The sequence below is a fragment of the Moschus berezovskii genome, chromosome 23 (genome assembly GCF_049115385.1).
Source record: "Moschus berezovskii isolate FMDL1 chromosome 23, NW_MosBer_1.0, whole genome shotgun sequence".
Lineage (NCBI taxonomy): Eukaryota > Metazoa > Chordata > Mammalia > Artiodactyla > Moschidae > Moschus > Moschus berezovskii.
In genome coordinates this window covers 59,560,913-59,574,640 of record NC_142482.1, presented here as the reverse complement: position 1 = coordinate 59,574,640, position 13,728 = coordinate 59,560,913, and positions in this window count along the sequence as shown.

The following is a 13,728-nucleotide window of genomic DNA, read 5'->3' as shown; positions in this document are numbered from 1 at the left end:
CTGGAGAACTAAACGAACTGCTGAATAGGTAAGCACTTCACCCATAATCAGAGACTGTAAAGACAGTGGGTGTTCTTGCTAAGGAATTACCGCCACCCACCACTAATGAACAATTCCAAAGTATACATGTGCCTTCTTGGGTTTTGCTTCTATCAAGGGAATCCAAGTCAAGTCCATTGAGAGATCTCAGGCTTATTTCAGACAAGTAGGAAAGACTATCCAATTCAACCCGAAGAAGTTCGCTCCGATATGTTGATTTCAGATACAGGTCATTCTTCACACGTTTGCAACAGACTTGTTTGTTGTTGTTTTCAGAGAGTTTGTTTCAACAAACAATTCTTCCCAAATCGATCTATAAATTAACTGTTTAAATTAAGTTCAGTTCCAATCAAAACTCCAATAGGATTTTGGATGACCTTGACAAATTCATCTGAAAAGTTATCTGGCAGAACAAAGCAGGGGAACTTGCCCAACCAGATATTGTTTTACCTCCAAGATGAAGTAGTCTGAAAGAAAAAAGGTACTATTGGAATCAGAAAAGACAAATCAATGAAATAGAATAAGGATCTCAGAAACAAACCAAAAGAAGTGTGGGAACTCATTCTATGAGAGAGATAGCGTTATAAATCTGTAGGGAAGGATGGAATTTTTAGTAACTGATGTCAATAAAACTGGTTCACAGCATGAAGAAATATGTCTACCTAATGAAATGTAAAAATGCAAACCTAAATTGATTGAAAACCTAGATATGAAAAGCAAAACAGTAAAGCAATATTTTTAAAAATATTGTGACATTAGGATGTGTGGGAGAAGTTCTAACATGAACGCTCCGAAGACATAAGGTGAAAAAGATGGTAACGACAAGAAAATTGAAGATTTCTGTTCAATGTGGAATACCACAAAGTATACTTACCGGGGACAGAATGGGAGACGAGAAATGCAACATCTAAAATGAATTGGGGGTAATATCAGGAGTATAGAAGGAATTCCTACAAATTAACAAGAAAAATGTAGGAGACCACTTTGAAATGCCCAATGGATATAAACAGGTAATTAGAGGAGGAAACTCAAAAACTAATAAGGATATTAAGAAATACTCAACTTCATTCACCAATGATCAGAAATACATTCATTAAAATGAATTTATGCCCATTCTGTTGGCAAAAATGTGGCCGTCAAGTGTTAGTATGTTGCCATATCAGACACTCATGCGCTACTGGTGTGAGAGAATACTGATTTTAGTGTGTTAGATTGGAAGTGACGGTGGTTTAATGGCTCGGTCGTGTCCGACTCTTTCCCAGCCCATGGACTATAGCCTGCCAGGCTCCTCCGTCTGTGGATTTCCCAGGCAAGAATACTGGAGTGGGTTGCCAGGGAAGCCCATGTTAGACTATTATTCCAACATATTTGCTATCTCTCCACCATTTCTACAAGCAGGATATATTTTGTCTCCCCTTGGACTTGGCCATGTGACTCAGTTTGGTCTCACAGTGGCTTCCTGGGCACTTCCCTGCCCCTGGCCTTTAAATGTGGCCTTAAGACCTGATTTGACCAATTGGAAAATTTTCCAATAACCCACACATATCCAAGGGAAAATGCCAACAGAATCACTGCACATGCTCAGGTGGGGGTGATCCACTTTCAAGCTCCTTCATGTGGTGACCAGCAGGGTCAGCTCCTTGCGGGACGTTGGACTGAGGGTCTCGGCTCTTTCCTGGCCGCTGCTCACAGGGGCTCCCCAGCTCCTTCCACCCAGGGCGCTCTCCAGGGCAGCTCACGGCACGGCAACTTGATCCCCTTGGAGCAGTGGGACAGAGAGTGTTTACCAAAGGCAGCCACTTTTGCACATCCTGTTTGTTAGGGACTAGTCTTCACTAGGTCCAGGTCACAAGGGCGGGAGGCCCAGGAGGTGGGTGGGGAGCATCTTAGAAGTGCCTTTCCACATTGTCTTCAATACCATGACCCGCGATGGTCAGTTACCACCAGGTGAACAGTATGATTGATTCAACCTTGTATAACAGCCTATACATAACAGAGGTCCAAAACGTGGAAGTGAGACCAAGTGGCAAGGAGTACCCATGTACCTTTCACCATCATGTATTTATTGGTCAAGTGGTGGTTAATGGACAGTAAATAATACTGACAGACAATTACTTAGGCCACTTTTTTCTCTTTTAAGTATGTAAATATTAGGGCTTCCCCTAATATTTGGCTCAGTGGTAAAGAATCTGCCTGTAATGCAGAAGCCACAGGAGATGTGGGTTTGACCCCTGAGTAGGGAAGATGCCCTGGAGGAGGAAATGGCAACTCACTCCAGTATTCTTGCCTGGAGCCGGGAGGGCTACCATGCATGGGGTTGCAAAGAGTCGGACATGATTGAAGTGACTTAGCACGCACATGCAAATATTAAGAAGCAGAAAAAATCCTGGCTTCTTTTCTGGTGAATAATAATATAGACTCTATTGAACAAAACAGCTCCAATTCAGATTTAAAGTAAAAAATACTGTGTGCTAAACTCCTTTGATGTAGGTTCAGGTAATTTTAAAATAGGAGAAGACTTTCAACATGTCCTCACTTAACAGGTGGGTGATCGGAGGCCCAGATGGCCAGTGACTTAGCTCAGGCCATGGTAGGCACCTCTGCCTTTGGTCAAGAAACTCTATCCAGCAGATTCTCCTGCCAGAGTATAAAAAGGCGATCATTCCCGTCTCCAGGGAGCTGTTGGTCTGATCCTAAGTGGGCTAGATTTGGCACAGCCTTCCTCCCTTTCCCAGGAAATTCACACCAAAGAGCTAATTGCATTAAAATGTTCTGTATTTAACTTCTGTCTCTGCTAACAAGCAAACTTTCAATGACAGTCTCCATGTTTTTTCTTGGGCCAGAGCAAGACTCCTTTTATTTTGTTTCAACATTGCTTTCCTAAAGCTCTCTCATCCTTTTCAAGCTCCTCACCACAATGTAAGTCCATGAAAAATTAACACTCCTGTTCAGCGGGGAAGCTTGCTCCTTTTATAAGAGTGTTCTGGCAAACCCAACACCAGGAGATGCGTCTCCAAGCAGATCTTCCTTCGAAAGGCACAGGGTGTTAGGGAAGATTCTCCCTAGGGTGAGCATGTCTCCAAGGCTGAGGCAATGAGATTAGATTTCCTCTGTGTTCCCTCTACTGTTCCTAATGGAGTTCTTTCCATGTGATAGCATATTTTAGAGTGAGTTTGCAAAATTAAGGTAAACCACTGTAACAATGGACAAGCCATTATACGTTTTAGATCTCCACAGCCAGTGAGGGAAAGCTGTGGTCCCAAAGTCCAAATTCTACCAACAAAATGGCATTTGCAGGTGCAAAAAAAAAAAAAATTGGTTTCATTGGTAAGACATTTTGTTCACACTAAAAAGTTTAAAATATTAGCATCAAATAGAAAACATGCAATGGACGAAGCAGATGCAAAAGCTCACCATGTCATTAAAGTTCTCACCAAAGAACATGGTTAGTGCAGCGTTTAGTAAAAATCAAAATTGCATTTCTTAACAGTTAAAATTATTATTTTTTAAATTTTAGTTCAAAGTACCAGGCTATTTCTATTCCCAGTTACAAATAACCATTTGGATTAGGATTTTTTACTGAGGAGCTGATTATATAAAGTCACAAGTGTATCATGTTATGAAATAATTCTAATGTAGGTGATACGTAAGTAACCCCACTGGGCCTCACTTGGTGAGTTTTGGCCCCATGGCTGAATTCAATCACAGTTCTCCCTTATCATGCTCATCCCTCTTCCCTCCCCATCCTGGGCTTCTTGCCGTCTCTCATTCCAGATCTGACTCTGTTATACCTCAGTCATCTCATAAAATCACAAAATCACAAAACGTGACTCAACGGCTTTAAGGTAGAAGAGGGCGTGGTCTTAGGAGACTGACCCCGCTTGACCACCACGGAAAACCCTGGCAAGAGAATTTGTGTTTCAAATGCCTGCATCTGTTTCTCTTATTCTTCAGCACTTGAGCCCACTGGACTGCCTCCTCTATTTCTGCTTCTCCTCTGAGATTCAACAGACCAGACAGCTCTTAAAACCTCAGTTTTCGGAATCAGCTCAAATACTCAGCTTAGCAAATGGCCTGTCACTCTACAATCCCTACCTTTACACTACCCCATGTTTGGTACTTTGTGTCTCATTATTCAGTTCCAAAACAACACTCAAATGAAATAGTCAGCCCTTGGTTCTGACACATGGGCTCTTCCTTTAAAACATTCAAGAGGTCACAATAACTCCCAGATCTTAGAATGAACGGGATAAAACATATTGGAATTTGTAAAGCACCTTCACACATAAATGTGCAATGTTACCTTATCTCAAGATTTCAGGGACCCACCACTTTCTTCCTTAAGCTTTGCAGGTAGTAAAATGAATGAGCACAGGACATTAATTTCCACAGAGAAACCTGTATGCAGGTCAGGAAGCACAGTCAGAACTGGACATGGAACAACAGACTGCTTCCAAATAGGAAAAGGAGGGCGTCAAGGCTGTATATTGTCACCTTGCTTATTTAACTTATATGCAGAGGACATCATGAGGAGCGCTGGGCTGGAGGAAGCACAAGCTGGAATCAAGATTGCCGGGAGAAATATCAATAACCTCAGATATGCAGATGACACCACCCTTATGGCAGAAAGTGAAGAAGAACTAAAGAGCCTCTTGATGAAAGTGAAAGAGGAGAGTGAAAAGGTTGGCTTAAAATTCAACATTCAGAAAACTCAGATGATGGCATCTGATCCCATCACTTCATGGCAAATGGATGGGGACACAGTGGAAACAGTGGCTGACTTTATTTTTCTGGGCTCCAAAATCACTGCAGATGGTGACTGCAGCCATGGAATTAAAAGACACTTACTCCTTGGAAGGAAAGTTATGGCCAACCTAGACAGCATAATAAAAAGCAGAGACATTACTTTAACAAAGGTCCATCTAGTTAAGAATATGGTTTTTCCAGGGGTCATGTATGGAAGTGAGAGTTGGACTATAAAGAAGGCTGAGCACCAAAGAATTGATGCTTTTGAACTGTGGTGTTGGAGAAGACTCTTGAGAGTCCCTTGGACTGCAAGGAGATCCAACCAGTCCATCTTAAAGGAGATACAGTCGTGGGTGTTCATTGGAAGGATTGATGCTGAAGCTGAAACTCCAATACTTTGGCCACCTAATGCAAAGAGCTGACTCATTGGAAAAGACCCTGATGCTGGGAAAAATTGAAAGCGGGAGGAGACGGGGACAACAGAAGATGAGATGTTTGGATGGCATCACCGACTCAATGGACATGGGTTTGGGTGGACTCCGAGAGTTGGTGATGGACAGGAAGGCCTGGCGTGCTGTGGTTCATGGGGTTGCAAAGAGCTGGACATGACTGAGCGACTGAACTGAACTGAACATGCGTTTTGAAAAGCCTCTGATAAGCCCAAAGAGCAATAAGAGCAACTCCAGAAAGTCTCCTCTCCCCCTTTCCAAGGTGGTTTGTTGGCTGAATCAGATCTCTCAGGATCAGATCCTCCTACCTCTGTTCATCTCATGCTTGCCTCTGCTGCTGCTGCTAAGCCGCTTCAGTTGTGTCTGACTCTGTGCGACCCCACAGATGGCAGCCCACCGGCTCCTCTGTGCCTGGGATTCTCCAGGCAAGAATACTGGAGTGGGTTGTCATTCCCTTCTCCAATGCATGCCTCGGTCATTCTACAAGGAAAGAATGCATTGACTATCATTTTACAAGAGGATGCAAAATGTAGGAAGGATGCCAACACAGCTAGCACTACAGTGCTACCCTAAAAGAAACATAGAATCCAGAGCCTTAAAGATAACAGCTGCACCCTGCAATCTTAAAGCAGTAGAAAACAGGAGAGAAAAAGTCATTTAAAATACAACTTCCAAAAATAATCCATCAGCCAAAAACCACTGTGGTCCAGATTCATTCTAAGTCACAACGAGACTCAATAGAAACTGAAAGGGAACTGCACAGTAATGGATTCGCGAAAGAAAAGCACATTATGATTGAACCATCTTATTCCTTGGCACACGCAGCAGCCTGTCTGACCACACGTGGAAGATTGTGCTTGACGCTGGAACCATCTTTTAAGAGGAGCAAGGACAAACTGGAACACAGTCCGAAAAGGACAAACTATTCTGGAAACTATTTCATATGATAAATGGTTGAAAGAACTGGTGATCTACATCAACCAGTGTGGGAATAATAAGGGTGACGAGCAAGTGGGACTAGAGTTACAGAAGAGTGGGCTAGACCACGAATCAAGGAAAGAGGCCTAGTCAAATAAATGCAAATAAAAACAACGGTGAAATACTGTTTCCGAATTCCTGTGCCTCGCAAATTGGGATACACACACACATATATTTATTTTTCAGGGGAAAGGCCTAGTGTTTTGCTGGAAGGAGAAGTGAGAAAAGCTTTTCTCATAGTTTGGAAATAAGAATCAAAAGCTTTGAAACTGCACATACCTTTTTAACCAAGTGTTTCCATATCTAAGAATTTACCTTGAGGAAATAACCAGCAATGTCTCCAAAGACTTTTGTAAATGAGTGTTTGGCAGAACGTTAATTGTGCTCACAGAAAAATGGAAGCCATATCTTATTGCTGTTGCTCAGGTGCTCAGTTGCGTCTGACTCTTTTCTACGCCTTGGACTGCAGCAATACCTAGATAACCAATAAAAATCTTGGAGTTATCTACACTAACAATTGGGCTGCCCAGGTGGTGCTAGTGGTAAAGAACTTGCCTGCCAATGCAGGAGATGTCAGAACCAAGGGTTGACCCCTGGGTTGGGAAGATTCCATGGAGGAGGGCATGGCAACCCACTCCAGTATTCTTGCCTGGAGAATCCCGTGGACAGAGGAGCCTGGCAGCCTATAGTCCATGGAATCGCAGAGTCGGACACGACTGAAGTGACTCAGCAGGCATGCATACACACTAATAATTACAGCATTTACAATGAGCAGGACACTGCTAAATATTTTTCTCATAACATGTGTAATCCCCTCCATAGCCCTATGAAGGGGATGCTATTATCCACATTTTATAAATGAAGAACTTCAAGTTGCATTACTTAAGGTCTGACAGACAACACGTGATGGAGCAAAAATTCCAAAATTATCAACTTAGCCCCACCTCTGCACTCGTAACCACCACACTAAGTGCCTGCGGGTGTGCTGAGTCACTTGGTCATGTCCGACTCTCTGCGACCCCGTGGACTGTAGCCCGCCAGCTCCTCTGTCCACAGGATTCTCCAGGCAGGAATACTGGGGCGGGTTACCATGCCTTACACGGGGGATCTTCCTGATAAAATAGATGACCATTAAGGACTTACTGGGCTTCCCTGGTGTTCAGATGGTAAAGAATCTGCCTGCAACGCAGAGACCTGCGTTTGATCAAGAGACCCTTGGCCAACCAACCGAGAGACTAAAGATTTACCTGCATGAAATGGACAGACTGAAAACAAGGAAAGCCCAGCCTCTGATGGAGCAGGAAAGAAAGAAGTTATGTGTGGCTGACATCACACGCCTGGGTCTATCAGTGGTCCCGTCTATACTCTCATACAATCCAGAGGAATATTTTCATCAAGTATTTTGTAAACGCAAGTTCTTTAGTAACTGGGCTTCCCTGGTGGCACAGTCAGCAGGGAATCTGCCTGCAGTGCAGGAGACCCAGGTTTGATTCCTGGGTTGGGAAGATCCCTTGGAGAAGGAAATAACAAACCACTCCAGTATCCTTGCCTGAAGAATCCCCTGGACAGAAGAACCTGGTGGCCTGCAGTCCATGGGATCGCAGAGAGTCTAACACTTAACACCAGGCCCTACTGTGCAGCACAGGAAACTCTGCCCCAAACTCCGTAATGACCTATGCGGGAAAGGCTCTACAGAGCGGATATTTGGGTATGTATGACTGATTCGCTTGGATGTACAGCAGAAATTACCGCCACATTGTAAATCAACTACGCACCAATAAAAAAAATTTTTTTAAGTCACGGATGTCAAGGTATGGACTAATGTGTTCCAAAATGAAAGGAGAAAGGACTACGATGAGCTCACTGGCATGGGTTAGGAATCCATCTCAACCCTCTTCGGGAGAACTTTGAAGACTCCCCTGCCCGCCTTCAGTCTCTGGCCCCTCCTCACCCTGATGCCCACCCCCAGCTCCTGCAGACGGAGTGCTCCCAGCCCAGAGGCTCAGCCACTGGAGCCGCTAAGAGCTTGCTCACCATCTGGCCACTTTTCACTCTCCTCTTTCAACTTCCATTGCTCCACAGAATCAGGGGGCAGAATTTAGTAGCAGAAGTATTTTTGTTTTTACACTCCTCACACACAAAAAAATGTTCAGACCAATTCAAAAGTAAGTTATTTTTTCCTTTTCATTTTGGAATAATTAGGGGAAAATTGGATGGCAGATATAATTACTAAGAGGAAATTTGAAAACAACTTAGGTCACTCTGGAGCAACTTTCAAATGAGGTCAACCTTTTCACTTCTTTCTCTCTTGATGCTGATGAGTTCTTTGTTTGCTGGAGAGAAAAACAAAGAAACACCTTGGATAACAAAACCACAAGTGCTGTTGCTGCTTCCTCTGTGTTGGAAAATGTCTTAACGTTTGACTTACTTGTAAATACAAGCACACATTTTAAACTCAAGCTATTTTTCTCCACAAACTTGGTTAAGACCTATACAAAAACATAAATGATCACATGAAAGACTTTATGAATCTCTTTATTAACACCAATCAGAAATTTTTAAAATCCATATGTGGAATTGCTTCAAATACTGCAAAAAAGTTTTTTCATTGCAAAAATAATATTATATGAAGTACTCTTCTGTTTACTGAATAATCCTCTAAAAATCAGCAAGTTTGATGAATAGAGAGGCTGTGAGAGCTGGCAAGAACCTGGGGTCACCCTGATCTTTTAATTCCTTTGGCTTGAACAATATCATGATTTGTAGACGGTGATGTTCTGCCAAAGATTTATGTGACTTCCCAGGGGAGCCCTATATTCCCATGGTTACTCTTGGCCGTAAGCCCCTCATTCCTACTGAATTAGTTGTAAATGTGAATCTATCACAGTGTCCGACATCCTCTTTCTGTTCTGCCTGAAATTATTCCAGATATAGAAATGGTGCCTTCCTTCATTTTCACAAAATTACGAAATTCACCAAGCAAGCAATAAAGTGAAAGCCTGGCTCACAACAATAACTCAACCCGGCAGACTTTACCCAAAGTTAGGGAAGCTCAAAGAAATTTACATCACAGCAAGGCAAACAACAGAAACCAAACCAAGTATAAGCTTGTTCCCAAACCGCTTGCTTATGGAAAGTTCACCAGTCACACCAGCACAAGCAAAGCTCTGCCCTCAGCATCCTTCCAACTCCCCCCACCGCCACCCCTCCTCCCAGCCCCTCTCACAGCATCCGTACCAAGAATGGCTTATTTCTAGCACAGCACATTTAGCTCTCTCTCCTTTTCTCCTGCCAACTCCATGTGATTTATGATATTATTGTTTAAAGCAAAGATATTTGCCCCTAACAGGAATGCTATTGCGATTAATAAATGTTTTTATGCAGCTTTCATTGTAATACTTTGGCTACCTGATGCAAAGAACTGACTCATTGGAAAAGACCCTGATGCTGAGAAAGATTGAAGGCGGGAGGAGAAGAGGGTGACGGAGGATGAGAAGGTTGGATGGCATCACCGACTCGATGGACATGAGTTTGAGCAAGCTCTGGGAGTAGTGATGGACAGGGAAGCCTGGCGTGCTGCAGTCCATGGGGTCGCAAAGAGTCAGACACAACTGAATAACTGAACTGAACTGAACACTGTAATCACAGAATCTAAGGATATAGGTTGGGCCAAGACCCTTGTCTTAAAAGGTGAGAAATACCTAAAAAACAAAGACTAAATAAATGACTTTACCCCAGGGTCTTATATCTTAGTAGAAGCAGAGTTGACAGGAAAGCCCTACTCTTCTGAATTCTGTCTGACTTTCAGTTCAGTTCAGTTCAGTTCAGTTCAGTCGCTCAGTCGTGTCCGACTCTTTGCGACCCCATGAATCACAGCACGCCAGGCCTCCCTGTCCATCACCAACTCCCGGAGTTCACTCAAACTCACGTCCACCGAATCGGTGATGCCATCCAGCCATCTCATTCTCTGTCGTCCCCTTCTCCTCCCGCCCCCAATCCTTCCCAGCATCAGTCTTTTCCAATAAGTCAACTCATCGCATGAGGTGGCCAAAGTATTGCAGTTTCAGCTTTAGCATCAGTCCTTCCAATGAACACCCAGGATGGATCTCCTTTAGAATGGACTGGTTGGATCTCCTTGCAGTCCAAGGGACTCTCAAGAGTCTTCTTCAACACCACAATTCAAAAGCATCAATTCTTTGGCGATCAGCTTTCTTCACAGTCCAACTCTCACATCCATACATGACCAGTGGAAAAACCATAGCCTCGACTAGACGCACCTTTGTTGGCAAAGTAATGTCTCTGCTTTTTAATTCACTACTAAATACAAATACAAAACCTCCCAATACTGGCTGATATTAACCAGTAGGGAAAGCCTAAAATTCTGTTTGTTTTATACATTAAAAGAAAGTAGGATGACTAATGCAAAACCAGTCCAAGAGACTTTTCATCATCAAATATTTCTGAGCTCACATTTGTGCTAAACATCAACGTATGCACGATGGAGCCAAGACTGAGTAAAATGTCTTTGTCTGGCATCTAGATGGGTGCTTCCCGGTGGCTCAGATGGTAAAGAAACTGTTTGCAATGCATGAGACCCAGATTCGATCCCTGGGGCATCTGGATACCCTGTGTGATGACCCCAAACTACCTTCCCTTCCCTTCAGTTCAGTTCAGTCGCTCAGTCGTGTCCGACTCTTTGCGACCTTCCCTTACCCTTGGCTAAAATGCCATCTGTATGCTGATGACACTCTGAATTTAGGTCTCTCCACTCCTGACCTCAGCAGCAAGCTCCGTGTTTGTACACCTAAATGCTTTCTTTACCCCGCTGTCTGGTTGACTAATCGGCAAAACAGAACTCTCAAATTGTTTCTCAGCCACTCCTTAAATAGTTCTTTCCTTGGGTTCTCCGTCTCAGTAAATAGCATCACAGCTGCCCAGTTGCTCAGGCCCAAAACCCTCGGAATGTTCTTCTGTTTGGCTCATTCGATTATAACCTACGCCTACTGTCTCCACTTTTCTCCCCAGTATGTCTGAATCTCTTCCCTTCTGTCTCCACCACAGTCACCCCATCCAAGATCTCCTGACAAAGACTGCTCTAATAATCTTCTCACCAGCTCCCCTCCTCCACTCCTGCCCGCTATGGTCTATTTTCCACAAAGCAGCCAATGGGATTTTTTTAAATATAAATCACATCGTAATAATCTCCTACTCAAAACCCTTCAGTGTCTTCCCACAGGCTCAGTAGGACCGCCCACTTTCCTTCTAGAGGCTGCGATGCTCTGCTTGATTGGCCCGTGCCTGTCTCTTTGTGATTAAAGGTATCAATCTCTTCCTTTATGGTTTTTATTTTATTTTATATATTCCTTTTCAGCCTTGATTAATAAGTTCTTATTGCAAGAACATAAGGACATGCTATTCAATGTTTTTCTAATCCAAATGCAATTGATTTCAGCATATGGTGTGATGAAAGTATTCAACTTCATCTTTTCCACATAGATAAAAAATACCTCGATCCCATTAACTGGTATTGACCCCCACTGGAAATTGCATTTCTATGAATGGGTTCGTTTCTGGCTCTCAATCCTGTTTCATTGGTCTACTGTTGATCTTCTATTGATCTGAACAAACACCGCGTTGCATTAATGACTATAACCTCACAGTAGCCTTGGTGTCTGATAAGGCAGTTTCCTTCACAGCTTTTTCTTCTGCAGGAAAGGCTTGGTTGTTGTTGGATCTTTGCTTTTTCACATACATTTCAGAATTAGTATTGATTATAAATCAGCATTGATTCAAACCACAGTATTGCATTGAATTTATGAATTATATTGGTTGTAAGCTGGTATCTTTACAAGTTGAGTCTTCCTATTCATAAATATGGTATACCTCTCAATTTGCTTCTCCTAGTTAACAACTCTCAGTATAGTTTTATAATTTCTCCCATAATCTTTTGACAGATTTATCATTAGAGCTGACTCATATTGGAAAAGACCTTGATGCTGGGAAAGACTGCAGGCAAGAGGAGAAGCGGGTGACAGAGGATGAGATGGTTGGATGGCATCTCCGACTCAATGGACATGAGTTTGAGCAAGCTCTGGGAATTGGTGAAGGACAGGGAAGCCTAGCGTGCTGCAGTCCATTGGGTTGCAAAGAGTTGGACAAGACTTAGCAACTGAACAACAACAACAAAATTATTGTCTGACAAGATTTCATAGCTATTAAAAGTATTATCATTTTAATGTGTCTTCAAGGTGTTTACCGCTGGCTTCTTTATACTGATTTTAAGTCTACCCAGTTTTTGACGTATTTTCAGATCTCATAATTTGTCCATGGTTGTTTCTTTTCGAATTACCCTGTGAGAAATTACACTGTGTGAAAGTGATGCGCGTGTCGTCTCTTTCCTCCGTTTCGGGTCTTTCTTTCCTCTTTTCTTTCTCCTTCCGTCCATCTCTTCTGGTCTTGCTGTCTGCCACCCCTCCCTCTTCCCCCCTCCCGACTCCTTTTCCCGAACCAGCCAGGATCTCCAGAGTGACGGTAAACAGAAGCGGCTACAATACGCAGTACGGTGGAAACACGACGTTGAAGGAAACTTCTATTTCACCATTCCATGTCACATTCGTGGAAGATTCCTGGTAGATCCACTGTATCAGAACAATGATTTCCAGTTTCCTAATAATTTGGCTTCCCAGATGGCTCAGTGGTAGAGAATCTGCCTGCCAATGCTGGAGACACAGGAGAGGTGGGTTCAGTTCCTGGGTCAGGATGATCCCCTGGAGGAGGAAACGGCAACCCACTCCAGGGTTCTTGCGTGGAGAATCCCAGGGACAGAGGAGGCTGGCGGGCCGCATTCCATGGGGCCGCAAAGTCGGACACGACTGAGTTGCTGCGTACGCAGGCGACACTGTTAATTAGGAAGAGATCTCGAGGGGATCTGCATCTGTGGAGATGCTCTCAATGTTTGCCTCAGAAATGAGGAAACACCTTGAGGAGAAACTGCAGCCGACCCAGCCCCCACTCCCTTTGGTCCTGCTTTCTCTGCGCTAATGGACCTTCAAGCCCTAGCAGCTTTGCACTCCGAACACCAACTGTCCCGCCCGTGCACGCCTTGAGCGGCCACTTTCTGTCGGCGTCCACACCCCGAGGTGACAGGGCCTGAGTCAGCAGATACTCCAGGGCGAGGACAGCAGCCGGAGACAAAGGACTCGGCAGTGCCTTTCTCTCCTAACCGCGTGGCCCTTCGACTCCTGGCAACCTTGAATCTCTGAGGCTCTCAGACTACTGTACATTTTATCCAGCTTCACAGCTCCTCCCCACACCAGGTTATCCTGACATAAAATACTTCTTCACTGCCAAAAATGGAAATCCCCTTAAAGGATTTTTTTTCCCCCAAGAAATGTACCAGGTGGCATATTTTCTTACTTAATGGAAATGTCTTTCTCTTGGCTTTAAACGTGAAAGATAATTTGACATAGAACAAAATTTTTGGTTCACAAACACCTTCTCCTAAAAATTCTGTAGA